Source organism: Siniperca chuatsi, linkage group LG2 (assembly GCF_020085105.1).
Source record: "Siniperca chuatsi isolate FFG_IHB_CAS linkage group LG2, ASM2008510v1, whole genome shotgun sequence".
Lineage (NCBI taxonomy): Eukaryota > Metazoa > Chordata > Actinopteri > Centrarchiformes > Sinipercidae > Siniperca > Siniperca chuatsi.
In genome coordinates, this window is record NC_058043.1 from 11,352,844 (window position 1) to 11,378,408 (window position 25,565).

The window sequence follows — 25,565 nt, forward strand, 5'->3', positions numbered from 1 at the left end:
GAGGCTGGTATAATCAAAAAACTGATTGCATGCAAAGACACATACACACACATTGACACTTACTCACTCAGAGACACAAACATGCACACACACAAAAACACATACAGTTTTTCACACAAATATATGCTCAGAAAATGTATGCAGACTTGTGTATAACCATTTGATTTTGTCAATGTATGCAAGCATATACATAGGCACACTCTCCCTGTCCCTTCATCACCCATCTTACCATTAGGTATCTTCCTCACTCTTCATCTCTCACCTTCCTTCACGATCTTATTCTATATTCCATGCACCTCTTTGCCTTCTCTGTCTTTGTCTCTCTCTGTCCCTGTGTCTAACTCACTGTCAACAAGTTCTAAAACCTATTGCTTTCAGCTTTCCGCTCTCTTCCTCTTTTTCTGCCACTTTGTTTTGTTGTCTTTTCTTTTGACTTCTAATTACTCTTTCCTCTTTCTATCATCCCTTATACTGTTTGCCCATCCACACCACCTTTCTCACTCATTTCTCCTTTGCACTCCACTGTCACTTTTATTTGTTCTTTTATTGCCTTTGTTGCCCGTTGTCTGCTTAACAGTCTCAGCATCTCTCCCTCTGCAGGTTTATCTGTTTCTCCTGTTTTTATCTCTCTTTCACTCCTTTATCTTTTTCAGTTCCATCCTATAGTACTTTAAAAACATATTTTCTCAGGTCAGTGTTGTATGTTGCTATCATCTTCAAATTAATGATTGATTTAATGCTCAAACATACACATTTTCATTGACCTCCCCTTGTGTTTTCTGCACATTCTTGCACATATGCATACATTAACATTTCTCTCTGCACCCTTACATGCCCAAACATACAATGTGACAACTCAGTTGAGCGTGGTATCATTAGGGAATATCGCTGCATCTCCCTCTAATAACAACTTCTCATTTCAGGTGCCACGGTGACAAAAAAATGGTACAAGTGATTACTATCTGAGGGAAGGAGTTTATATTTGGAAGTTAATAGCCTGAGGTTAACACATGGCCACATTTACTCCCCCAGGCCCACTCGCTCACCTCAGTATATCTCTGCCTCGGATTGATGTGTGCACTGATTTTGCATTTACTCAAAACTGTCCCTGTGCACACACACACAAGCATGCAGAGCTTAACACACACACACACACACACTGTAGATAGCAAGACAGACCCAGCTCCATCTTCCATTGCCAGAATCTCCCCATCAGATGGATGAAAGCTGCCATCAAAGCCAGGCCCAGGAGGAGTTCAGACAGTCTGCTTATTCGAGTGAACCCGACACCAGAGTCCAATCCCCTTCGCCATGCTTATTAAATAGCCTATTTTGTCATTTCCAATCCCAATTTGTCACAGTCACTTGGCGCAGCGGCCCCATGCCATGTCACAGAGGGGTGAAAAAAAAAAAAAAGAACCAGAGGCACAGAAAACATGTCTGTTTCTGTAAAGTGTTTATGAAGCAATGGTAAAGTTTTAATGGGCTGTTTATTGCAAGACTGACAAAATAGAAAAAATATAAGGTAACACAAAACAACAGCTTGCTTTGGAGTAGGGTAGGGTTGCCATGAAAACGATTGTGCTGGCTCATGAAAGTTTTGTAAATATTAAGAAACAGGCAAACCCAGGCAAACATTCAATAATGACAAACATGTTTGCGTCCTGTACACAGTTGTCTTATCTATTCATCGTGGCATGGTGATTTTTCTCATTAATAAATGCATCTTCAATGTTATTTTATATTGTATACTGTATATAATATCAATATTTGTTTTGAAAAAGACATAAGGTAATATCATGTTCAAAGTGCAATCATACATGAACAAATTCTATAAAATTGTCCAATGAAATGTTGATGCAAATCATCCACAGCTTCAAAGCACAATGCAGTTCTTGTGCCATAATTGTCCAAACATTAGTTCCAACTGACCACAACATATAATCCTCCATTCAAACCACCTCTGCACAAACATCTAACACATTTCTTCTATCTCAATTAATCAATCCCACTGTAGTTTAACAAGGATGCAGATTCCTTACTTATTCCGTACTCCGGCAGCATGCTAGTTGGACCTTGCTATTGTTTGGGTCTCTCTCTCCGCAACTGGACTCTATATTCTGAATCCAAAACCTCATGTTGTATTGGCAAGTCAATGATATGCAGCCAAGCGTGACTGGGGAGAACAAAATCTGCATTGACACAGGGAACTGTCTAGAGAATGGGTGCTGCCTTGCATTAGGCTGCTGTGTTTGCTTATGGGTTATAATGAGAGGTGACATATTGTCAGTGCCTTGCTAAAGCTGGTCTCCTAATTACACTAATTGCTGCTTTTCCACCCCCGTCCCTCCCTCCCTCCTTTTCTCTTCAAATCTCTGCCCCCTTCTCCTGATCCCTTTTTTCCATCTCTCCCATGCCAATACTGCTGCTACTCTTCAAAACTCAAAAGCTTCCACCCACATACCAAGATGAGCCTGCACCCACTCTCTTTTCTCTCGCTTTCTCTTTACATCCATTAATTTTTCTTAAATTTCTTTTTCACACACTACCCCTGCTCTGTTCCTTTCTGTCTGTCTGTCTGTCTGTCTGTCTGTCTCTGCCTGTTTGTCTTTGTGTCTTTCTCTTTTCTCTGCCTATTGGACTAGCCTTTGTGCCCATTCATGCCACTACTGTCCACTACTGCTGCACAGGCCCCCATGCCTGGCCTGCCAGCTGCACAATTACTAAACCGCTCATCTCACGGGTGGCTGGCGCTCTGTATCCCCAGCTTTGGCTGGGGGGGTAAGAGACTCAGAGAGAGAGAGAGAGAGAGAGAGAGAGAGATAAAGAGACGTAGTATATGAATGAAACAAGCATAAAGGGCAGTGCAGTGGGATCTGGAGGGGCAGACCGGTCTAAGAGCCTAAGCCAAAAGCTTGCTCCTCTGTGATTCTGTGTGTGTTTCTGCTTACACATGTATGCTTGTGTGCATGCATGTGTTCAAAGGAAATATTATGCGTGTCAGTGTGTGCGTACATACATGTAGGTGCATGTGTGTGTCTTTGTGAAAGACAAGTGATGGCCGAGGTAGTTGACAGCTGTCAGTGCACATGGGCCCAGGATGGTAGAAGAGCACTGCTGTCTGTCAACACACTGCTCTGACTCTGCCCTTAGCTTCAGGCAGACTATACTTAGGACCCTCTCAGGACAACCAGAGACCACCGGTGCCTTTCAGAGCTGCTTTCAGCCAATGCAAATTCAAAACTAAGTGAGTTCGATGGACTGCCATAATGTCAACAAGTTGAGTATTTTGCAGGTATGACAGGTTTCTTTGCTCTTTCTATGAAAGGAAGCTTGATGCATCATGGATCAGGAGACTAGTCTGGAGCAGAGGGATTTATATCCTACGTTGAGCATTTTAGAGAAATAGAATCATAGACTATTGCACACTAGCCTTCGGTTCACTTGGCATGGAGTCCTTGTAACATCTGCCTATGCCTAGTATACAGATTTACTGTGCCATGGGCACTGGTGTCCTGTGCAACCTGTTCTGGTGTGTAAAGCTGTTATATAGTAAAATACTCTAGAAAGACTCTTGCAACAACATGGATAGGCAATTTTCTCAGAAAGTAACTATATTTGTTTCTTGTATAAAAATGTATGAAAATAGACATGTAGGTATCGAGGGCAAATTCAGCATTGCACACAGTTTCATCCAATTTGCTCTTTTTCCCAATTTGCATCCCTCATCCCTTCTCTAAGCAATATCAGAATTCATCGCATGTGTCACCTGCACATGATATATTCACCAATGTGTTTGGAGCAATCACAGTGTTTCGAAGAGCCGTGCTCGGGGGGGATGTTGTTACTTTTTTCTAGTGATTGACATAACGTATCACAGCTAATTGAGGAAATGAAAGTAAAAAGGAGGCTTTTGGGAAACCAAATAAGGACCTCAGTAAGGTACCTCCATCTCAGTAGTTCAGCCATTGTTTTTAGGTGGGTAAAATTTACCCACCTTTCTATAACCTTATTCTTAGAGGGTCACAGGGGGCTGGAGCTGATCCCAGCTGAGATTGGGCGAGAAGCTGCTGACCTGACTGCAAGATACAAACTATCACAACATCTCTCCTCTAACTGCTGTTGTGTTTGCTGGAAATTATTATTAAGTGAAAGAATATTTAGCATAATATTAATTTGTGAGCCTGCCGTGCAAATCAAGCAGAACTGACTTAATCTGTAATATTACACCACTCACAGAGGAACTTACACTGAATGCATGGCCTTTAACCCTTTGGCAAAAAATATGGATAGACTTTACAGGATTATGTATTTTATTTAATTAATACAAAAGCAAGCCAGCAATAAGCAGTGGAAATTGAGTGAATAAATGTAGATCAAAGGTTAAATTACAAGAATAACTAAATAAATAGAAAGAGATCAAAACGTGTTAACAACATCTATTTTATCTATTTGAACTCTTGACTAAATGCCATTAAATTTCCATAGCTGACTACAACTAAATAGATATTTAAACATAATTGTTCGCTCATAATGAAAAACTAATAAAAACCCAATAATAAATAAAACTACATTTTTGTACCTTTAAGCATTTACTATCACACCATGAAGGTTGTCAATGCATTCATTTGGCCATTTTAGCTCACCTATTGTCACCTTGGCATTTAAACCTTATTTTATTTAAGCATAAACCATGAATTCATGTTGGGAAGTAAAAATATTGATAGGAGAAAAACAAGACACTTAATTATGGTTTGCCAAGCATTGACACATGAAGGCTTGCACTGTGTACTGAACCTGCAAGAGTGAAAGCATATCAATGAGAGCCCGATGGATATTCATAAAGCTCTCATAACAAAAAATTGAGGTAAAACCTCAAAAATGCAAAGGTGTTTTTCCAGATTCTGCATTTCTTCTGTACCAAAGTATGTTGCTAATGTTTTGTGTTGATTAATGAACAAATCTCGTTCTGGAGTAATCTCTTAATCCGTTTTATAATTTCTGTTTATCCCTCACCTTTTCCGTCTCCTGTGTATGTGCCTGTAATTGTGTGTGTGTGTGTTTACTCTCTCCTTCACTTTGATCACACTTCAGCTGCTTTGTTCATAATCACGTTACATACAATCTTTAATCCTTTAACATATTCAGAGGAATATAGGAAAATAGGCTTCAGAGGCAGTAACATGTTTATTTTACTTTTCTCTTCATCACTGTGTGAATCCAGAGAAGCAATATGTTGTGACCTCAAAGCAAGGTGCAAATATGTACAAAGTAAAAACAAGGCAAACACTGTACACAGCTTTGTGTCTGTTGTGTACTGAGGATCCTTCTTCCAGCATGTTTAAAAATAATCATATGTGCCTGAAATATATGTGCACAAGTCATTACACCCAATTATGTAATAATAATTGATTGCATACATAAAAAATATGTGTGAAAAGATAATCTGAGACCTGAAGTCTTGTGTCTCATTAAGAGAAAAGAGAAACATTGTTGACCTCTTTATCACCAACTCGATGCTGTTTCTTTTCCACCCCCCATCTCAATGTCCTCCCTTCATCCTCCCATCATATGGTCCTACTTTTCTTCTGAGTTTAGTTCATTTTTCCTGCTGGAATGCTTTCACTAGGTGGCCATACATCCTGACACTGTGTACTATGCGGTGCACTCAGTCATAAGGTTCCCATTAGGCCAGATTGTGATCAGAAAGGACCAAACCTGACTGTGTGTTTCTTCTCACCCTCCACAACTCTGTGATGGTTGTGTGTGTGTGTGTGTGTGCTTGTTTGTGTGTGGGGTTGTGAAATTGTGTGTGAAGGCCTCCCCAAATGCTTCTCTTTCTAAGTCCCCAGTGCAGCACAACCCTAGCAAAGGCTGGACAATTGAGTCCAAAATAGGAGGGGGGGACAAAAAACACCAGCAGAGAAGAAATATGGGCACACTATGGAAAATATGATGAAGTTATTGTTATTGTTAAGTTATTGTTGCTGTCGATGTTGCCAGTTTGGGCTTCTTCCTCACATATAGAAAGCCCCCCCGCCACACACACAAACACACACATGCACTCACAACAACTTCACAGTACTTGCAGTTCATATGAGATGACATCTGTGTTGTGTTCGGAGTGCACAAAAGGAAATGACATCCTTGTTTTCACATTAAGGGAAATGAACATGTTATTTGCAGAAAGGTCAAGCCTCCAAGCCTGGGGACAGATTGTATAACTGCAGTAATTATTATGTAGCTGCTCAGGTTTTAGAGGGAACTCCATGTCAAATGTCAATAGCCAGGACACCGGATGTTTGAATCCTGATCTACGGGTTGGCAAATGTCAGTGTTGAGGAAATTATTTGAGAAAGGTAATTAATTAAATAAGATTATTTTACTCGATTCCTCACTTTATTCACTTTCTAAAAGCCATTCCAGTCTTTACCTGTCATTCGTATCATGTTCAGAATTTGTCTGAAACACTGTTTTGAGCAGCGTTTCCTCCACTACACAGACATATCTCTGCATTAACATTCTACAAAAGAATTTCAGCCTGGGGTTGAGTCGTTTTCACCAATATCTGTAACAAGACAAGTTTCTTCTGCCACGCCAACTTGCAAGTGCATTGACAGACTCTTTTGTTTGTTTGATCCTGTAGACAGGTGTTTCTGACCTGTATACTACTTAAATCTTATGTAATACAGTATTTTAATCTTAACATGACATAACTTAAACTTATGAAATGCTTGCATGCTTCTTTTTAAATGTTCAAGAAAGAAGTGTGTGAGCATTTCTCCTTTTCCCCCCACTGTTGCCCAGCCTGTGAAACATTTATGGATGTGCGCATACTACGCTGGCCGACAATTGCAAACGCACTGCAACTTTAGAAAACACATGCAAAAAGACAAAACACCAAAGCATATTGAGAATTGAGAAAACTTCATCAATTTGACAACACATGTGCTGCAAATGCACACAACAACCAAATACAGAAACGCGCTGCAAACACACAAAACGACAATGGAAGTGTTTCCAGAGGACACTAAAAAGCGCTCAACATGGCTTGGACATGCTTGTTGTTGCCATGGTTTGTTTTATACAGTCTATGTGACTCATGAAGTCATTGAAGTCTGGTCCGTGTATCATCCACATTTGTGTTGTGGGTTTCTGACTTCTACCACCGCTCTACTCTGCGCATGCGCTGAAAAGTGACCGCTGCAGAGCAAAAAAAGTAGAATTCTATCAGTAATTGTAATGATTTATGAGGATTTACAGGTTTGACTTCAGTGGGTTGTACCATAATACTGTTTAGATTTTATTTGTAATGCACTAACACAATTTGTATCAGGTCAGTAACTGTAATATAATTATAAAAAATCTAAACACAATGCATTACACTACAGTGTTACTGGAAAGAATCATTTACAGTAATGCATTACCCCAAACACAGATTATTATGTTATTATTTAATCAACTACAAGCTTGTGTTTAAAATCCTGGATCCTATATGTTAGATCATATTCAGAGAAAGATAAAACTTCCTCCCACTATGTATTCAAAGTGGTTAAAAGTGAAAATTTCCTGCTCAGCATTCGCATTGTGGCAACCACAATATACTTTATTTAAAGAATTTGAGAATATGGAATTGGTGGATTTCCACACAAATCTCACTTTGAATTTTGCAATGGGCCAAGAAAAACAAGACAACTAATACAATTCTTCTTAGAGCTGGAACAATCATGGTGGATGCACCTGCAAACCACGTTTGCTAGGGAATGTGAATGCAATTGGGTGCATCCTAAGGAGATGTAGCCTAAGCTATTTTGGAGAACTGGAAGCAATGAATATAGAACACACACAATCAGCCAACGGCAACTGATTTCATATAATAGCCACTTCACAGGACACACCTCCTCATCATCTCAGTGAGTGCCTTTTCCAAAATCAATAGTTGGCTGAACATTCACTCATAGTTTCACACACATGAACACAAATGACTCTCCATCCCTCTCTTTGTCTCTCTGTAGTACACACAGACACAAATACACACACAGACACCAATATTAGTGTCTAAGGTGTGTTAATGGTGTGTATCTGAAAAACATACCTTTAAAAGTGTCCTGAATTTTATAACAGTTTTTCTGAAGCCCTATAAATATTTTAAGTTGTTCCGCAATTTCTAACAACCCTCTGAGAAAAATGATGAGATCCATGAAAAGATATAAGGAAAAGCACTGAGGAACATAGGGAGAAACTTGCTAGTTATCCCCCTGGCTGTAGATAAACAGACTAAACGTTCTTGGATAAATACATTGATTACATCCAAAAACTGAACTCTGCTGGAGAGGGTCATTACAGTGCCCATTTGTTTTCTGTAGCAAACCTCTTCTGGGTTTGGGGAACCAGAGTTGACAGTTTATGGGGTGAGAAGTCAAATAAAACAAACTGCCTCAGCTTCAGATACAAGCGAATTTGCTCTCCATGCCCAGTAGCAAAACAAATGGGATGGCATGGAAAAGGTTTCTTTTCTTTTAGGTTTATAATGTACTTGTTCACTGAAATGACAGGCACTGCAGATGGCATTTATATCAGTCATATCTGCATGTATGGCTTTTCAGAATTTATATTTGCAGTGGGAAGTATTTCATTAAAAGGTAGGCTGCATGATGGAAAATATCACATGTCAAATGCCATCACTATGTGAGTCTTGACCTTTGGGTTCGTTCACTTCCCCGACATAAAAGGACAGAGAAACATACAGGGTGACATAATGCAAATCACCTGACTATACCTTTCCTTCTTGTCAGTTTATTGCCAGTAAATAAGGATGCAACTGTTCACTCATATCAGTGGGAAGCCTTTGTTTTCATGAGAGGATTAAAGAGCTCTTAATTTCAGTGGTAAAAAAATTCAATAGTTTCATGCTTTGATGTGCAGTTTGGGTATTTTGGTAGGCATCAACATTATGAATATATTTCTTTAACTTTAGATGGATACAAATCCTTATTGTCTACATAATCAAACAATTAAATTAATAAACCCTCAAGTGCAATATGGAGCTTGATTCCATTCTGAGGTAGGTTAGTCTCTCTTTTGTATAAAAAGAGTTTCTGTTTCAGCTGTCTTCTTTGACTCATCCTAAGCCATTTTTTTGCCCCCTTGCCTATCTACTAGCAAAGTAATTCTGCTGCCTGGGCGTATTTCCTCTGTGAGACACTATCCACTGTATGATTGACAGGCTCATTACCCTATCCCCATTACGATATTGCCTAATCAATCTATTCATTGTGTTCTACTTGAGGCAGAAAAGGCAATCTTTTGCATGAAAATTACCAGGCCAGTGTAGGAAGGATTCCAAGGAGAGATGAGGGGAGTGGATGAGTGTTTGGGTTCAATTTGCGGCTGAGCAAAGTAGTGGCGTTTACTGGTGAACTGATCAATATTAATGTCAAGATGAGCTCCGTGAAATTTTCCTCCTCTCTCTAATCCAAACTGGCACTACAGTGCATGGCCAAGATTGCCATAATGGTGATACTACAAAATGGATGGACTAAGTATAGAAATACTATATGAAGGTATAAGCTCTGCTAAAAAACAAAAAAGAAAATCACTGAAGACCTTTAGAGCTTTTCTCTCAGTCCTCGAGTACCTGGCCAGTGAACAGTACTAATATTGAACTACAGGATCAAAAGGGAGATGTTCACCAAGAAAATGACAGCCGCCCACGTGTGCCGCAATGCCCTGCACTCCACTGTGAAGTAAATCATACCTTTGAAGTCAGCTCACTCACTCCCCGCTGCGGTTGCCGTACGGCTATCAACACGCTATTGGGAGAGTGAGTTCCCAGCATTATGATCACTATCATTAGGAGCGCATTGAAGTTATTATTACCATCATAAAAAGAATAATGTCCATCAGAAGTCAATCAGAATCACTGCATGTGGGCAGAAGTGGACCGGCAGGAGGAGGGTGGCTGTGTTAGTCGGGGGGTGGGGTTAAATTCAACCGAGTTAGCTTGACTTCTTGGACTTCATCAGCAAGTAAATAGACCTAATTTCACTGGTGTATACACTATGATGCAAACGGAACATTACTCTATAGATTGCAGACAAGGCAATTCTGTTTTTCTTTGTTTTTAAACTACTGTAGCTGTAAAATATTAATAATTGCTTGAAATGTTCATATTACTCTGTGGTCTTCAGAAAATATAACAACTGGACTACCAGTAATATATGGAGTTCTAGTGTACTGTGTTCAATTTTTTCTTAAAACAGGCTGAAGTAAAAATTGTAATTTGAACAGAATGGATGCATGACAAACTACTAAGGATTAACATTATTTATGAGTGGGGAATAAGAGAGGAAAACTGTTTCAATTACACACCAGTATACTTGTCTATTTTATAATGAGTTTGCAAATAGAAAAAAATATAGTGTAATTTGCACACTAATGAGTAAAATGTAACAAAATTAAGATGTAAATTTTGTTAATGTAAAAACTAAAGGTCACATTCTACACTTGGCACTGAATTAGTCATACATTTAAAATGGAGCTTACATAGGCAAACTATCCCCTTTGGGATATAATAGTGTGCTTAGGGTTTTACTTAACTATTAATTGCTTTGATTACCCAACCACCAATAGTAGCTATTTCTCTGTACCACCCCCTCTAAAGCCTCGAAAAAAAGTAACAAACAATAATCAATGTGATTCCTGTAATCTGTTAAATGTTGATTGCATGTATGAACAACTACATCCATGAGAGGCTATAGTGTAATCTGTGATGTTCTGACATTTAGTTATGACTAGTTAAAATGGTTAAATTAATCAAATTAAATCAAAGCAGGCAACTTAATAAATGTTAAGATGTTTGTTGTCTTTTGATGGCTCTTGATAGATTACAATTACAGCTCTATTGACCCTGCTGTTATCACAACTAGGTAACGAGAAGTACTCTAAGGTGCACCCCCATCTTTCTGATGAAGGTCAGATAAACTGATGAAATCCATTACTAGCTTCTTTAAGCCTCTGGTTGATTTCCAATGTATAGCTTCCCATTAGAATATAAAAATGTTACCTTGTTGAAATGGGCATAATTCCAGGCACTTATTTCATCTTATTTTCTACCAATTTTATACGTATTTGTGACTGCCTGAAATATAAAATGAGCCTTTATCCACATATAATTGGTACCCAGTATTGTCAGGAAACTGAAAAACTGAACTGAAAAATTGGTACCTGGGGCCCACTCAGTAATGGTACATTTCTGAACAATTTTTCAAGACTTCCAGCTGTGTTCTTGACAAGAGTAAAACTTCCTATACTGTGCACATGCATGCCTCCAAACCTTTGTATTCAATGCTGGATATGCTCAGCAGCATATTACTAATAATCTGAGGTCAGCATTTCAGACTTTATGTGGATTTTCCAGAGCTGGTTTAGGAGAAGATTTGATGTGGAAGCTTTGAACTCAGTGCCCTATTTAGTATTTTATGAGGATTTATAGAAATACCTGAAACACTGTGAATTACCTTTAAAACATAATTTAGGTTTGGTGCGCACAGTTTGTCCTCATGAAAGAAACTGATTAGAACTTCAGTGGCTGTCTAAGATGAACACAGTAAAAAGAAAATGACTGACACATTAGCTGCATGTAATAAATAAATGCCAACTTGACTGGGGAACAGAAAGACTGAGAAAGAGGGAGAAATTAAATGAGAAAGAGATTATGAGACAGACAGAGATCTTAGGGCTGCAAAGAGTGAGAAGCTAATGAGACTTGAATTAAGAAGAGTGCACTGGAAAAGTGTAGCCTACACCATACTCCCACGTCAAAGAGAGGACAATTATAGTGTGCATCCGTGTCAGCTTTTAAACTCCACTTTCTTTCATTTTTCTTAATTACCAGGCAAATATTCTCTCCTCTTCTGCTTCATTAGCTACTTTGTTGAGCGTTGAGTGATGTCAAAGAGATGATGGAGGGACAGAGCAGTGAAGCGAGAGGGGGAAAATGATATCACCAAGAGCCCTTGTCTTTAGTCTGAGATTAAGGTCCCTTAAGAAGGCCTTCTGAGTGCCGCCAGCCTCTATAACTCAACCAACAACTCTGACAACCAAATGACTATAGATTATGGTTTTGATGGGTGACCCACTCTTGTCTCTCAAGTTAAAGGGATGCTCGGGCATTATGAATTTTAGTGGGTTATCTCTCCTCACCAGGCGCCTCTCCCATTGTGGGGAAAAATTTCCTTATATTGGTACTTAGGCATTGTTTCGGATGAGGAATATAAACAGGGCAAACAAAGCTAGATATAAGACGAATGCACACACACACACACAATGAACATTGCATTGTAAGTATTAATATTCAAAATGTTGATTGTATCCCATTAGGAAACAAAAGATTTGGTCAGCAATCAACTAGACTCGTATCAAAACAAATACATCAGGAAAGGAAAATAACTGTTTTAGTACATCAGTGCCACTTGTGTAAAAATACAAAGCTTTATCTTTTCGGAAAACCCACAGGGATTCTGACTATTTTCTCCAATTTAGAAAAATCTTGTTAAGTCGGCCGCCCCTGGAATCTGTTCACTTATGTCTGACTCTTTTTCTCCCAAGTCTTTAAGACTTTCTTTGACTGTCTCTTCTCTCTCTTTCCTCCCTTTGTCTCTTTCTCTCTCTCCAGTGCCTTCCCAAACAGTGCAGCAAAATTGTTATTCCCAAGTCATTATCTTATTTGTGCGTCTCCACTCAGCTGTAAATCCTCTAGGTATTCCTCTCTAGTCTCTATTAACTCTACTGCAGTCAAGCTTCAGCTGCCAATCACAAAATAGTCCTCAGGGAGAAAAGAAGAACAGAGACAAAGACAATGAGAGAGGAAGGGAGGGAGAGTGAGACAGAGACATGGGGACACAGAAATGTGGTCAAGAAATACCTGAGAAACAGTGAGACAAGGAGGATAAGTCACTGCAGTTACAGGACGAAATGGAGAAAAAATTAGACATTAAAGGGCAGAGAATAATAAGAGATATAGAGAAGAGAAAGAGTCTTTCAGGGCTAATAGGGGCTACAGGGCTAAGTGAGAGTCCAAATGAGGGGTCAGGGACTCATGTTTGCTGGCTGCTATGGAAACAACATTCCTTTTCATTTTCCATATTTCTGTGGTAAAGATAAGACTCAGTGTGCTGGAAATGCAAGGAATATTCTATACTAATTACAGCAAAATATTTTCATGTTAAATATGTATATACAGCAACTTAAGATAACATAGATCTATTCTGTTAAAACTTTAAGAAAATGTGTATACAATTAAAAGTCACATACACAATTACATGAAATATAACAACTGAAAATACATTTTAACAATTAGCTGTTAATTTCTTTTTCTGTTGTTAAGCTGTTATGGACTTCCTCATGTTGATACTGTAAGTGCCATCTGATCACACAAATACTAAAGCACCTGTGACCCGTACAGAAAATGTAATCAAATTTAATCCAATGCCAGTGTTTTTACATTATTTTGTAAGGTGTTGCTAGTAGTTTATTTCACCCTCATAAACAAACATGTCCTCACAGTTATTATAGTTGAATCAACACCTCTTCATGTAGTCTAAAAAAATCATATAAGCTTCACAAAATAATATTATATTAAATTGCATTAAAGTTGCATTGAGTCGTTATTACATCAATCTCATGTATCTCAGTTTAAGATGGTGAAGTAAAGAACGTTGTTGTTTGTTTTTTAATTTTTTATTTAATCTTATTTACCTATTTATTAATTTGTTCCATGGCTAGTTATGTTTAGTGACGCCATTATTTCAGTATCAATACCATATACATGCACTAATAGAATGTCAAATGAAAAAAACATATTGTAAAAGAGTTGTTCAATTATGGCTCAATGACAACAAAACAAACAAAAATAATCTCAGAACTCATTCAGCTATTTCTACATTTGAAGACGCTGGAGCTAGCTAAACCGGCAAGACAACATTTCTGCAGGCTCCTCAGAAGTGTTGCAGAAGCCAAACTCAGAGAATCTCTGCCCTCACTGCCAACAGGATTACTAATTTAGGCAACTGATTAGCACCGTTGAGAGTAGAGGATTTTGAGAACTAATGACCTATATAGAAGCAGAGTATATGATCTTCTTTTGGAAAAGTGTTACCTTGCCATTTAATCCACTCTACATGTTGTTTTAGTGCTATAGAAGAAACAGATACCAATAACAAGAGACACCCAGACCTCACTCACTGTGGAATCATATTTTTCATATCATATATTCTTTTTATAAACAGAATGTGTGGCTCCAAAACAATTGCCACAACCACTGCATTTAAATTCTGTACAGAAAACAGCATGTGCCCCTGTGTGCCGACTTAAATAAGTGGTTTGTGCGGCAAGAAAACAAAAGTACCACATGTTGTGTTCCTATAGCATGGTAATCAATAGAGACTATTGAAAATAATTCACCTTGACATGCCTTAATGTATTTTATATATGTCTAGCTCTGCTGTGAAAAAGAAGATAGAAACTGCGCTTTTAACTTTCATGGGAAAGCACTAGATCTTGTATCCTGACATGAGAAGCAAAAGTGAAGAAACTGTTCACTATATTACAGTACAGTACGGCAGAAACAAAGGTGGAAGTTAAAGGATAAAGAATACATTCCATTTGCTCAATTGATGCCAATCAACAAAATTTCTTATTACATTCATGCGGTAAGTGAGAACAGTCCCAGAAGTGCATTGAGCAAATCAATGATAGGAGTTGCCAAAATTTCCTTTGCTTGAATAAGGATAAAACTTATAAAATTATGTTTGGTTCCAAATAAGAAAGAGTGAAATTCATCTAAAACTCATCTAAACTCCCAGTCAAAACCCAAATGACCCATGTAAGCCGTAATGATAGTTGCTCACTTTGGCCCCATTAGCAAACCACACTGGCAGACATACATGTAGCTCATATGGTTTGCCCAAATTGAACCCAAATGCCAGCCCCTCACTAACCTAAAGTGTGGCCAGCATGGACATGTTGGCTGGGATGTAAATTACTTTTTGTTCTTTCAGTTTTAACCTTTAAATAAAATAAAGGCACTGAATATTCAAATACACACTGATGCGGTTATGCTGACTATACAAACATTGAGAGCATGAGTTTGTGCATCCATAAACACACACATACATATATATATTCATTGTCACATCTCTCCCCTCCTGCCGTCTGACGTGACACAGTGAGTCCAGTCCGAACTGCTCTCTCTGAGTGAGGAGCTGGTACTTGTTTGTTCTCCTCTTCTATCTCAGATTGGTAAACACAACTGGTGTCTGTGCTCTGCATGGGAATCAGCTGGGGCGCCTGCTCAGCCCTGTCTGCTTGGATTAATCCTTAACAGGTCAAGGTCAGACACATTACAACAATGCCAGCCCGGTAATAAGCATGTCTGAAGATTTCGCAAGCTCTAATTTAATTCCTAGAGCGTTATGTGAAGCAGTTGAGGGACAGAAAAGGGAGAGAGAGAGGGTGAGAGGAAGAGAGTGAGAGAGCAGGAGGGAAAGACAAGAGGTGAAACAACTCAGTAGCTGAATTAATGGCAGGCTGCCGCAGGACCTCGTGACTGTACGCTAACAGTTTTCCTCTCTAACCCCCTCCGCACATCTGAATGTGGCAATCAGCTTCATTGGAGAATTAACAAGACCATTAGAGTGGAGGACAGAAGCAATCAGTGTCCTCTAAGTTTGCCGTGCCGCCTTGCCAAAACGAAGCATTAGGGCTTGTCTGATCCTCCTTCAGAGAAAACACATTTCATAGACAGCAAAGATACAAACAGTGGGAGCAAAGCTTCAAGAAAAATTATTTTTAAACAAAGCATGATGTTGATTTAACACAAGGAGACAAGACCATGCATTTGCTGTTAGTCTTATGGGACATCTGCTCTGCCCTGTTTCTTGTTGTTCCCATGAATGGTAATGGCCTTATATATCCTGGTAGGCCAGGGTTGTTAGTAGAGATCGCTGCTGGAAATTGAAAATCTCTTTTTTGGGAGGGAGGGTGTAACTGCATTGATAAGTGAAGGCAGATTGGTTTTACGTTAAAGAGAAATTAGTCCTGTATTCTTATTCAAATGAGAAAGTATCAATTCACAAAGATGCAACACATACAACCTTCAGCCCACATTGCACAGCCGATAACTTTTAATGAAATACTATCATTTAATATAAGGAGAAGAAAAGGACTTGTAGATTCTGAACGCTTTGCTAAAGAATTGAGACACCTGCAGTCTTGAGAAAAATATAATGATTGAAGGTGTTGAGTCAAAATGTTAGTAGAGTGTGTGGGTTGACTTTCCTATCCAAGGCTGTGAGTAACTGGCTGCAGCTGACCTCACATTGAGCACAAATACACAGTCCTTGCTCTACCTAGTGATGATTGACAGACAGACAAGTACAGTAAGTGCATGGATATGGGTAAATCACTCACACACGTCTCACGTACATACATACATACAGTACATACATATATACATTCATGTTACATTGAAGATGTAAAGCATACATAATTCTTGTGATCAATTAATGTTGATTATAAGGAAACATAATTGATGATTGTTCAGGCAAAACCCATTACACACCAATAATGTGACTAATATTTGTCCTCACTTCATGCTTCATGTTCACCTATAGCCTAGTTAATCTCTTTACTGACGAAATGAGACAAAAAGTCACTGTAACATAGCTTAAAGAATGTAATTTCACCTCCTTCTGGCTGTTTCATGGGTTTTGCTTAACACAGCTATTATATGTCTATTAAGTGCACAAGTATACAACATTTGTAGACCAACTCATATAAAGTTATTGTGCTTATAATGATAAATCAAAGATATTTTATCAAATTTACAAAACTTAAGTATAACTTACAATGTGACAGAGAGTGAACAGCAATAGTGTAGATATAAGAAATGAGGTCTGAAGCCACACTCTAATGTAAATTACTTAAAGTTCATTATGTCTAAATGACAAAATACAGTAGGTCATTTATCAGCCTGTGCCAAAAGGAATCATATGAGCATTTTCTGATCTGCTGTTGCTATGGTTAAGGTATTATCAAGTTTAGGCAAACATGCCTTTATGTTTAAAAGAGATCAACATAGTTTGTTTGTCAGAGACAGAATGCAAACCTCAGTCTCTGTTGTCGAAGTCGGCCACTTTGTATGTCCATTCATTCACCCTAACCTTGTTCCCAAGACTTTTTCAGCAGGATAACAATGTCATGCTAGTATACCACCATTGCTACTGAACATATTTCATTTGAATGAACAATCAGTGCAGACTTTTTTTGTGGAGAGAACAATTATTTTTCATCTACAAAAGGTTGCTTATTAGAAAAACATAAACACAGGTCATTTTAAGCATTTGAATGATCAGTGCTATCGTTTTTCTGCTGAGGACAGTCCCAAATGACAATGCCTCAAACTGTACTTCAGCCGGGCAAATAATTCAGCATGTGTCATGTGTGTTTAATTTGTGTGAAAGTGCAGCTAATTGAAAAGAAAAGAACAGCACAAAGAAAGAAAGAAAAAAAAAAACACACCAACAAACAATCGATAGATCCATACCGGTAATGATGTGTCTGAAAACATTATGTAGTGCTCCCGCAGGGGCCAGCCGACTGTGTCATTTTAAGGCCACACATGCACCACAGTACCACACATTTATCATAGAGCAATGGGAGGATACAGACCCTGGGAGAAAAGAGCATTGTGAATTACGCACAAGCGTGCACACACACAGGCACACTCGATACATGCTACACAAGCAGATGCATGATAAACACACATATATGCCAGCCTGCGCACACACGTAAGCATGTACACGTTCCTCTTCATGCCCATAAACAGACACATACACAGCTGTGAGGCTGAGTTAACATAAAAAACAAACAGTCGCAGCTGCTAGCCATATAATGACACCCTGTTGGGTTACTGTGACAGTAATAGCCTTCCACGCAGCAGTGGGATATTATGGCTGGTCACACAATACTATCAGCAGAGGAATTTTCTACAACCAGACCCTGACGCTAGGTGAACATTTGGAGGACTGTTTGCATTATTTAAGAGGCATATCTCAACTAAGGCTAATAAATGTATTTATCTTTTTATATCCTAAATTTACACTGGATATCCTGAGCTCAAGGAGTTGCTTTGTGTTTCATCATATAGGATCAGTGCTCATATTTATCAAGCATTCCACTATCACTCCCGGGAATTGCACTGAAATTTGAACTAGTACTAAAAATACTCCTACCAGTATGACTTGAGTTATTAATGACGCCTCCTACAATCACCCTCAGCATGGAGCAGAAGTTTTCATTTGAGAATGAATGATATCACTGTTTTGGATGCTTATCCAATGTTATCGTCATATGAGAGGGAAGAGATGCAGTGGAAATATTCTCTTGCAATTGCTCAAGCCATCATGGAAGAGATGACCAGTGTTCACACTGAATGAATGAATGAAGTTATCTACCATTGAGCTCAGGTTGAATGATAAGTAGAGTTAGTTTTAATTTACAAAATTACCTTAAATTAGGGTTTAGTTGGACTGAGCTGATGTAAGCCAAAGCATCTACGGTATGTTTATTTACTCTTTAGACATGGGTGTATTATTTAGTATGATATAATTGGAATTTGAATATTGACATGCCCAGTATTTACGTTAGAAACTGTTAATTATGGTAGCTTCCATATGATGTGAACATGGCATCAGAGATGTAAAATTAAATTCATTATGTCATCTTAGTATTCAGAAGTATTCATTCTGTTCCTGATCATCTATTGTTAAACTACAGTGTTTTATGTGCTTGTGTTTGGAGTAAATTTTCTTATTGTAATTTTCTTTCTTCTTTCACATGTGTCCTAATGAACTGGGATGATTAATTAATGGTTAAAACAAGGATTGAAAAGAATGAAATTAAATGACAACAAAATTATTATTTTTTCTACAAATCTGTGTTACATGTAACTGATCAGTATCATTGAAGACAAATGCTTCTTTGTTGTTTAATATAACAGTTTCTAAACTTAGTGTTGACAAACGCAAAGCATAGCTGCAGTTCCCCAACACAAGAGGTTTCAACAACTTGCAACTACAAGCTACTATTCCTTTTTCTCCAGACAGGCAAAGATGGCAAAGCTATATTTTTAACTTCTAAAATGGATGCGTTTTTTTTTCCATGCACAGAAACTGATCCCTTTACATAAATCCATTTTGAGAGCGCATTCAGCACTTACACCTTGTGAAAAGTGCCAGCAGCTTGAGTAATAGCTCGGCACATCTTTCTCATGACACAGAACAGGCGTTGTAAAAGCTACTGGATAGGTATGGTAATTGCTGACAGCCCAAAGACTTGAAGACGCCTGCCTTGATTCTTTAGGAGGTGTAGAGATAAATAAGCCTCTTTTAATAAGAATCTAACTCCCGCTGAGCTTATACACTCAGGCTCAAGCAACACAACTCATCCCCTGTAGGGATTACACCTTGTGTAGTTCTTCAGTCAAACACCACCATTCATCTCATGTCATCAGAAGTGTGTGGTGTGAGTGACAGAGGTTTTATTGTTGTTACGGTATACACCACACTGGGACTCATGACTTAAGCCTCATCTGATTGCCCCACACATGTGACCCAAATGGCCCCATGTGTACGGTGTTCAGATTTGTGTAAGTGTGTGTCTTCATTTAATAGGATATCATTTCAAAATTCCACACATATGCTGTGTTGTGTTTTTCTCAAATAACAGGTCATAAATGAGTGTAATTATTCATTTATTATGAATTTATCATGTATCTTAAAATATTTTATATGTTAAAGTCATATCTTCATTCTTATTCTCATTTATCCAATTTGTCATTAGCAATTTTTTGTTTTATCTTTATTTTTCTCATCTCCTTGGCTTTATTTCTCAACTCTTGGAAGAGAATGTAATAACCATAAAAAATGATCCAGCAGTTAGAATCATTGACTAAAATAACTACAGAGAACCTATTAAATAACCATCAGCTTCAGAAGGTTCACAGAGACAATATAACAGACAGTCAGCAGAGATGGAGAGTTGTGCTTGCACATAATAAGACTCACTGAGCAGAGCCTAAGACAGTTGGCTGCCTGATGATGACTGACAACTACAAATCAAAGAGATACACTAGATTGCACAAACCACAGGAATATGGGTGCTATAATACATAAACACACATACACAGCATATTGAGTCAATATACTTCTCTTCCAGATTCTCTATTGCTTTAGACTCTCCTCACTGCTGCCATTTATTCAAGTCAGAAAATCAAAGATGTGTGAGGAAGTCTGGGCTGAACAGATGACAAAAGAGCACAGAGTTGAAGAAAATGAGGAGATGGAGGACATTCCCGCCTAATTTGGAAACAAAGGGAGAGCAGAATAACACAGCAAGTGTCACTTACTAAAAGACAAAGAAAGAGAGCAGCAGAGAGATACAGAGAAGAAAAAAGACACAAGTGTGAGAGGGAGAAAGGAAGATCCAGAGGCACTGGCTGAGTGACCATTGTGTCTCATCCTTTACCCCAGTGGCACAGGACTCAATCAAATTCTCCTCATTCGTGACCATGCATTAGCTTAGCAAGCAGGGACCTTGTTTCACTTCCTCAATTAAATGCCCACCCGCACATAATTAACGACTGTTTTGTCCACAGATCAATAAAGGGCCTGTTCATTAAAAGTCCCTTTGCTTCCTCAAAGATCCCCTTGCTTAGTTCACTATTGCATCTGAGGAGGTGGCAGTGCCTGGCAGAATTTCCATTCCGGTTTCATGTCTGTGGGTTTTCTTTTTTTTTTTCTTTTTTCAGCTGGTGCAAGATAGAGAAGGAAGTCAAAGAGGGACTGAGAGCTCACATAATGTGAGGAAAGCTTTTGAAACAGAGAGAAAGGACTTATGGGAACTTATTAGTTTGAATGCAAGAATCACGGGAGTGGCCCTAGCTTGGCTGTTTATCTCATAGATGCATGTAATTACAATACAGTAATTCAGAGGACACAACATGTACTGTAAAACAAGCTAGGAAGAATGGCTGCTTGATTTACATAAGCTCTTGTTGAAGGGTCAACAGTTTGGATCTAGCATTTGCCTGAAAAAGACTTATCGTTACTGTTACTATATTTATGGTTGAAGAAGAAATGTAGCAGTATTTTGAAGGTCAACTTCTTCACATCTTTATGCAGTAACCATATATACACCGCCCTGTAATCAGTCACAATCAATGTCTACATCAACTCCACAGCCTACAACCACCATCAGTGTTTACAGATGCGAAAACAAAAGACCTGTCTCCTAGTTCTTAAACGATAAAAGATCAATAGAGGCAACAGGAGCTGTATTTAACATGGAGCACGCCTGACTGCCAGCCACCTGCCATAGCTAACACACTGAATGATTAGACTAGTGGTTGCTTCAATCTCAAGGATACACACAGACAAACACACAGAGTTTGCCCAATGTAATGATCAGTGTGCACTATACTGTTGCCTCTCACCTCTCCCATCTGCTATGGAATCCAGGGGTCTCTGGAGATGGATAACAGGGTTTGAACAAACAGCAGTCTCATACTGGGGTGTGTTTTTATTGTGTTTATAGGATTACCCCATCTGAATCTTTGAATTACAGTATAAATTCATCTAGTTTTTTGCACCATTGTAGCTAGAAAAAAGTTTGACCATTAAAATCGTCAGAGGTAATTATGTTACTTCTACAGTTCTGCTTTGTGGCTATTTCTTTCTAACTTTATTTTTGTTTAATTTCAACCTCACGATGACATTGTTCCCAGGGGGATTTGCTAGGTACTGACAGCAAAAGGGATGGCCAGGTAGCCTTATAAAGGACATATGACACAAGGTATTTACCTGTACATGCTTTTAGGCTGCTTATACCAACCCGCTGTTTCCCTTTGTGACCTTCATACTATATAGTTTCTTGTGCTGTATGTGGTACTTGTTTATTCATCTTGAACCACTCTATGCTGCCGACCTAGCCAGTTCTCTATTGAAAAAACAAACACCCTACCTCAAGAGACTTGAATAAACAAATACTTATATATTAATATTGTATGTGATGACAATGTGAAGGTCCACCCCTGATCAAATTTTGTGCTATGTTAACTATAACTAAGTTTTTTTTCAAGCCTTAAACGTCCAGTGTGTAACATTTAGGAGGAGCTATTGGGAGAACTTGAATATAATATTTAAGTATGTAAGTATGTTTTCATATTTCATTTTTATCTACATAGGGAGCCGATCCCTTTCAACGGAGGTCGCCATGTTGCACCACCATGTTTCTACAGTAGCCCAGAACGGACAAACCAAACACTGGTTCTAGAGAGGGCCGTTCGCGAGTTTCACGGCCACTTTGTTTCTCCTACACGCCTGGAAGGGGAGGGTCAGGTGAGCAGTGAACTGCAATTTCACCACTAGATGCCACTAAATTCTATACACAGGACCTTTAAGCCTTAAAGCTAGAGTAAGTGATGTATTTCAGAAGCATTTTTGTTCCTGACAACAATCAATGGGCTCCGAAAAAAATGTATAAAATCTGTGGCTGTTGCAGGCCTATAATAAGCCCATCCAATCATTTCATTCGGCCTGAATAAAATGATTCTTCTACCTTCATGTTTACCTACCTACCTGCCTGCCTACCTGTGTGCACTCTCCCCGTGCACTCATTGTGCATGAAAATGTGTTTTAGGGGAATGGCTTTGGAGGGAGATCTGAAGGGAGAGGGTGAGATTCTTTCAGTTGGATATTTTTAAAATCTAGCTGTCCCATGCTAGTTTCTCCACTGTTACCTACCCTAGCTTTAAGCCTTCAAGCCCATAAATAAAGATACTCTAATGTACAATAATAGCAATGTATACTGTATGTGGTTCTGAATTGAACATATTTAATGTCATATTACATTGTATAAAGCATGGTAGTGTGTCACCACTGATTCAACAGTACTCTGTAATTATGTTGCAAAACTAGAAAGTGCACAGAGAGCATATACTGTACCTCTGCCAAGTCTCCACAATCCTCTTTATGTGTTATTATTTTAATAATAGGAATATCTTGAACATGCATTTAAATAGTGATGTGAACAGGATGCATGAACCAGTTATTTTTTTTCTCAAAGTACGTGCAGTAGTTGATGGAAAAATGCTTTAATGTTAAGAAATCCTTTAAAAAACCTGAATTGGGATCCACACCAAAACCTAATCCTTCCTTGGTCCATGGCTGGACTTCCCACCAAATGTTATTGAAATCTGTTGTCTAGTTTCTGAGATATCGTGCAAACTAACAACAGGCAGACAAATAGAGTTGATAATATAACCTCCTTGGCAGAGGTAATGAAAAAGACGCTAAATTAAACTGACAACCATTTTTCATAAAACACTCTGTTCCCTAAATATTTCCTTTATCTGTTTGTATGTGAGGACCCAATTTTTCAGAGCCAATTTAGAATCATTCCACCCTTGGTCAGTCTTGCTGTAGATTCCCTTGTGTAACATCTGGCGGTCTCTAGGCTGTGTGCATCCCTCTATTCACTCCCTTGCTCATAAGCTGGTGTAAAATTGCCCCTTTGAATCTTCTTCACAGCGGATTCCTCGTTCAGTGAGGCAGTCGTTCCTTGCGCACAGTCAAAATCTTTCTTTATTTTGTGTAATATGCTAAACACAGCCACATAAGTTCTCTGTCTGTTTCTTTAGACTGATGAATGTGGCAGAACGGCTCTGAATTCCCCAGCTCTCAGTGCTATGATGTGTGCCAATCTCCTGGATTATGAGACATATGGAGGCATGTGAGTACACAAGCATGATCAAATGAACTCAGAAAGTCTAACACAATCTCATACACACACAGTTACAGATACAGCATACCTGGTGTATGTATAAACACACTGATGGGAGAAACCAATATAGGTGGACACATTCACACACAGTAAATAATTACACGTTTTTAAAGCTTTCACATTTCAAATTTTACTAAACTAAACTGTGAAAATTTGAGATTTGGAAAATCCTCAAAAAACCCTCCAACTCAGACTTGCGGACTTAACATCATCATATTTTCATTTGAAGAAGTTAATCCAAATCTTTAGTTGTTAAATCTCTGGGGCTGGAGCAACATACTCTAAAGAGCATTTCCCATCTCCCATGATTCCAGTGCCCCAAAGCAAAACTGTTCCTAAGGACAAAATTTAAATATGAACTTATTGATCAGTGGTAACAGTACGATTAATTAAAATAAAAATGTAGAATGCAAAATGACACATAATTTTATAGTAGTCCAAGGGCTGAATCATTGTACACAAGAACACTGCAACTCAAGTATAACAAATGTATCTGTAAGACCACTAGAGTTGGAACAAAATAACAATGGTTTGACCTTGTTTGTTGACGCATTATTGATAATGCTGCAGTTGTTAAAAATGGACAAAAATAAATATAGAGTAAGACAGTGTGATAAAAGAGAGTGACTACCGTAGGACAACAGCATCCCTGGCCAGATGGTATGATCTACTGCTGACTGTTATCTGGCCTGTGAACCAGACCACAGAGGTCACTGTTGTTGGTGTTATTGTTCAAGTTATTCTCATAAAAGCATGAGTTTGTCTGTGTGTGTTTGTGTGTGTGAAGGGTTGTGTGTTGCTGAATGTACCAGTTTCTCTCTGTGTGCATTAAGTCTTGTTTTGATCAGTGCTGAAGGATTTAAAGCTAGTAATACCTTATTCTGGCTTGGTACCAGTGACACACTTTTCACTAGTCTACTTCTTTGAACCACAGAACACTGTGAAAAAAATAAAAATCACATGTAACATCCTCTTTTTGTATTTCTCAGGATACAGCTTTGAAGTCTACTGTGGCTGTTATTTTCATGATGACAAATGCTGCTGCTGAACCTTGTATAAACACATGAAATGTATTTTCCTCCTATAACATTTCATGTCACCGGTAGGTATTAATGGTTCAGACAGTTTTGGTACGATATGCATGCATAATAAGGTAATAGATAAAATGTAAATTTTTTAAATACTTCAACATTTTGGGAAATACACTTATTGACACTACAGGAAGGCGATGTTAGCCTAGCTTAGCATAAAGACTTGAAGCAGACGGAAACAGCTACCCTGGCTCTGTCCTACCGGCACCTCTAAAGTTCACTAATTAACACATTATATCTAATTTGTTTAATGTGTATAAAACCATATCGCCTGGCATCCTAATTGTGACGACAAGACTTCAGGAAGATACCAGCATGTAACTCCCCGTAAAATCACAACTTATTTAACAGATATGAAGAGGATATAAAACTCCTTACTTATTTTTTTTTCTATTGTAGAAATTGTATTTGTAGTTCAGATACAGTTAAAAAAGATATGAGCAGTTGCTACTACTGTATCATTGTACACCAGCCAGTTAGATACACCTGGATGTAACAGGGAGGATTTAATCACCTCAAGTGCCGATGTGTCTCAGCAGCAGCCTTGTGCCCTGTCGAAGTGTTCTTGAGCCT

At 38.5% G+C, this 25,565-nt stretch overlaps 1 protein-coding gene across 2 annotated transcripts in view; it reads right to left on the reverse strand.

Annotated features, from left to right (window-relative positions):
- LOC122864017 (cadherin-22-like) overlaps window positions 1–25,565 on the reverse strand; it is a 164,341-nt gene that overhangs the window by 93,234 nt on the left and 45,542 nt on the right. The gene's annotated exons all lie outside the window — the stretch shown is intronic.